Here is a 5,205-nt window from a genome sequence, read left to right as displayed (position 1 = left end):
ATTTAACTGTTGGGTATTGTTAATTAATAGTTTATTTGCTATTTAAAAGTGATTTCGTTCAGTAATTGTGGTTAAATTTAATGGGTTGTAGTTGCAAATATAATCTTAACTTCGTATTTTTGGCTTGCTCGAGAAAGTGGTTTTAAAACCAAAATTACTGAATCGATGGTCTGTGGGTATTGGGTTGTCATGGGTTCAGCTTGAGAGAGTGAATTCCTAGGCCCTTGCTTCTCTCCACTCTATGGGGAAAAACCTGTCCAGAAAGGTTTCGCTGAAACAATCCCAAGTAATAGGAGCGGCATCTGTACCCCTTGTGCTCCTTCCACTGAGTATACCAGATATGAGCCACATCCTTAAGTTGGTAAGATGTTAACTCAACCTGATCATTCCCTGTGACCTGCATCACCTTAAAGATCTTCTTTATCTCATCCAAGAAATTCTAGGGATCTTCACCAATCTGTGATCCTAAGAACTCAGGCGGATTCATCCTAAGCGTGACCTGAATGCTGAGAACATGAACCTACATCACGAGAAGATGTAGCGCACGTATGCTTCAGTAGTTGAAAGGTACTGAGCATGCAGGATAGAATAAAGCTGAAATAACATATAACTGGACAAAGCAATAAAGCAATGAAATAATCTGAAGATGATATAGATACTGAATATTGAGCTAACTGAATTCAATGACCAATTTATAACATACTGAGATTGAATAGTGAATATGCTGATACATGGTCAATGAAATAGAATCTGACTGAACTGTGGGAGCTACTAATAACCTATAATAAAACCACATGAGCTAAATGTGGAGTCTGATGTATACGCCCCATCGAGAGGACCCAATACACCTGGCCAAAGATGTAGAGGCATGCTGGCGTGATCACTAAACTGATGTTGCCCACAGAGGAGACTTATACCTACGTGGCTCGTAGTTCTGGGACTATATGGGTACGCTGAACCCTAGTCCAACTCGGTATTATACTACTCCCAATAGATTAAGTGATTAACACATTATGACTGAATTTATGTAAGTTACTGGATAGCTCAAACTAAACATGTAAACTGAGAATGCAACAATTAAACTGGTATTGATGCATTAATAACTGAGGCATGTATAACTGAATAACTGAAATATCTGACCTAGCATGTGTAATTCAAGAACTAAAGAAATACATAGCTAGGGTTCTGGAATTCATGCAATAAATTGAATATTAACATACTAATCTGATTTGGATTATTCTAATAGCTAAGAACTCAATAATTCTAACATTCAAGAAACCCTAGGTTTAGTCATAATAAGAGAATCAAGAAACTGACTGAAAACTAGGGACCTAATAGGCAAAAGGAACCCACTAGTGAAATCCCACATACCTGGTGACGAATTTCACGGAGAAATCCTTTGATTTATGGGCTGGAACTGAAGAAAACTTGTTGCGTCCTTGAACTAGGGTTCTTGACTTCTTTCTCCTCTTAGCGTTCTAATTTTTCTAAGTTTTGATTAATGATTTGACTTAGGTAAATTCTAGTTATGTTTCTAGGCTTAAACTGACTAAAACATCCTAATTTAGGGCCTAAACGACGTAACTTAGGGGTCTAATGAAATAGGAAAAGACCAAAACGACCCTGACTTAAAATCTGCTGAAGCGACCTACGAAATGATCGACGATCCGTCCTGTCAGTCCGTCGATGACTTCAGAGACCAGGTTCTGAGGGTCTCGACCTACGGAGTGATCGACGATCCGTCGATGGATTCACGATCCGTCATGTCAGTCCGTCGATTCACTTTAGAGACCAGGTTCTGAGGGCCTTGACTTACGGACTGATCGATGATTCGTCGATGGATCCACAATCCGTCAAGTCAGTCTGTGGGTCATGCCTTAGAATTTTTTTTTGTCTGAATTTATGGGGATGGTTGCAGATGCAAACCACGGACCACCAGCACGGGTCGTGGGTCACCCTACGATCCGTGGATAGCAACCGTAGGTTGCACCTGCAACTTCTAGAAATCTGCATTAAGTTCTATTTTCGGATACGGGGTGTTATAGAAAACATGGACAAATAAATTAGGTGGAATCCATGGCAGCCTAGATGAATTAGCTAACCCTTGGATTTGAAAGTCATGAGTATCAAAGCTGAGGTCTTGAGACAGTCGCTTGAATATGCTTTGTACTTAACAAATAAAGAGCAAGCGCAGTATCTGTACAAAACCACAATGTACTAGTAGGATCATACTGTTAGTTCTAAGATATGAATGCAAATAGGAAACAAAAATAAAATAATACAAGTCACCACATATATAAACAAGTCACAAATATTAACTTATCCAATACATGCCACATGTACTGCATGACCATAATAACCTATACCAGTTCTCTCATGGAACCTACACATAAACTATTAGTGTACCGATGTGGTACCTAAACCAACCATTATTAGTGTACCAGCATGGTACTCGAGCCAACCATATGATATCCCATATCAGGCTTGGTACCCGAGTCAACTGTGAGTACATATGTTTCGGTGTGGTACCTGAGCCAACCGGCAATCACAAACAACATGCACAATCACACTCACAAAGAACAACCACACTTGAAGTCACAAGTAAATTAATCAGGTTCATTGCATGAGATTATCAACATAATGTCATTTCATATTCACCCCTTTATGTGTCTCCTGCATGCATTGTACAGGAAATACTATAAAGTAGTTAACATGCAAACTTTTCATACATTAGAAACAAACAATCATCACCTACTTCAAATCAAGACTTGGAAACTCTGAAGAACCCGATCTTTTACTTTTTGTAATGCCTTGGCTTGTTCTTGGTAAAAAAAATTAGTAAAAACACAAAAATCAATGAACAATGGCCTAATAATATCTGGATTATACTCAGATCCTAACCTTAGGCCAATTTCATGATCATCCTACCCAACCAGGGTTTTTCCCACTATAATTTCAAGTTAAAACCCTCTGGATAAGGCACAAGTACCCCCCCCCCAAGACTATGATCAAAATTTCAGACACACATAAACTTAATTAGGGTCCTATTACCCCACTAAACTAATTTAAAATGGAATAAATACAACATAAATATTGATGTGGCATAAATAGTGTACACACTCTCTTGAAGGCAAGTGATGAGTGAAAAAATTGGACACATGTCATTTTTTTATTGGTCACTTTATAATTAGTTAGTACACATATTTATTGGCATTAAAACTTATATATATTTAATTATTTTCATTTCTTTCTTTGTAAAATATTTATTTTAATTTCTTTCTTACTTTAAACTTTTTATTTTTTTCTTTCATTAATTTCTTATCTTTTCACTTTTAATTATTTTAAAAAATTATGTGTATTCTTCAAAAAAAAAATATCCTTTGATTTTAACATTTTAATATTTTTATGTTTTAATTCATTTTCGCAAAACTATTATGGGCGAAATGACCTGAGAGACCCTTGTCCTAGACTCAATTTGTAAGTTGGATCCCTCTACTTACGATTTTGCCAACTGAATCCTTAAACTCGATGAAACTCTAATTTTTAAGCTCCTCTGACCATTGACCGAGCTTATGTAGCACTAAAATGGTTGAGTTGGACAAATATGTGACCACAGCGTTTTTGAAGCAAGTGAAAATATTGTTATTTTAAAATTGTCAAAATTATAATACAAAACAATAATTATTATTATTTTTTTAAAATACTGAAAGTCTCCTTCTTCTTCACTCCACCCCACCTCGCCCCACCCTCACCATTTTTCTCTTCTTCTTCAACCTCAGCCTCTACCCCCACCACCCCTACTCCTTTTCTCTTCTTTTTCTTCTTCAACCTCAGCCCTCATCCACCTCACCCTCCCCCGCCCCAACTCATTTTCTCTTCTTCTTTGATGTACACAATATCACCTATAAAATCATCAAATAAAAAATTGAAAAAAGTTTTTGCAAGAAAATGTAACATTCACCTTTTTTATAAACTTAATTCTTTAAGATCTATTATTTGAATTTACATATAAACATATTTTTTCTAATTTGAAGTTTTCTTGATATCTCTTTTTATCAAAACAAAATAAATAGAACCCTAAAGCATGTGCAAGAACTAATTATAATCTATCACATTTTGTGATTGAGAAAAATTTTGAGTGTGAACTATGAAGAAATATGAAAATGGTTTTTTTTTTTTGGGCTGAAAATGGTAGAAGGTGGGAACAAAGAAGATGAAATGGGAAGGGAGTGAAATGAGTACAGTGAGAGAGAGAAATTTTTTGCATATTTTTAACTATTATTTATTTTTAAATATTTAATTTATGATGTATCATTAGAAAAACAATAATAATAATAACAATAATAATAATGTGTCATTAAAAATGACGTGGTATTTCATGTGTAAAATGATTGTACTACACGCACACACATCAGATAAGAAAGGGGTCTAAAATATTGTGTTTGAATGGGTTTAAGGGTTCAGTTGGTAAAGTCATAAGTACATGGATTCAACTTACAAACCGAGTCAAGTACAAAGGCCTCTCAGGTCATTCTGCCAAAAAATATGTGTATTAACTTAATTTAAATACAAGATAAAGAAAACAAGAATATTTTTTTAAAATTTTTTTTTTTTTTTAAATGTTTACACCCATGGCAGGCGTGTGTACAAACATAGCCAACTTGGGTGGTTGAAGGTGCCACGTCAGCACAAAAGGTGCACAAAAATACAAAAAAAAATAAGTTTAGGGGGTAATAGGACACTAGTTAAGTTTAGGTGTGCCTCTGGAATTTTGGTCATAGTATAGGAGGTACTTGTGCCTTATCCCTAAAATCCTGCCCTAAGGCCGACCATCATAGATTCTAGGGATCAAAAATCAGATTACAAGTTAGGGGAGTAATTAACTTTTCTTTAGCAAAGAGAACGATGGAAAATAGTTGAAAAATGCCCTAAGTTGCCTCTGCAGTTCCACAAAATGAGATGGCCAAATAATAATCGGTTTTGGGACTTTTCTACACACAAAAACCCGACTTACCCCACTATAGCGACCCAACCCTCTATAGTGGCCCCACCATAGCAGAATGAACCGCTTTAGCAGGAGTTAATTCTCTCCGCTTTAGGGGTGTGACACCCGCTATAGCAGGTTGCACGGAGGCAGTAGCTCGGAAATCCTTCTCAAAACCCCCATTTTGCAATACACCTTTGAATCTTAACATTCTATCTTAT

Source organism: Solanum tuberosum, unplaced genomic scaffold, assembly GCF_000226075.1.
Source record: "Solanum tuberosum cultivar DM 1-3 516 R44 unplaced genomic scaffold, SolTub_3.0 scf00479, whole genome shotgun sequence".
In the NCBI taxonomy this organism is placed as follows: domain Eukaryota; kingdom Viridiplantae; phylum Streptophyta; class Magnoliopsida; order Solanales; family Solanaceae; genus Solanum; species Solanum tuberosum.
This window is presented reverse-complemented; position numbering follows the sequence as displayed.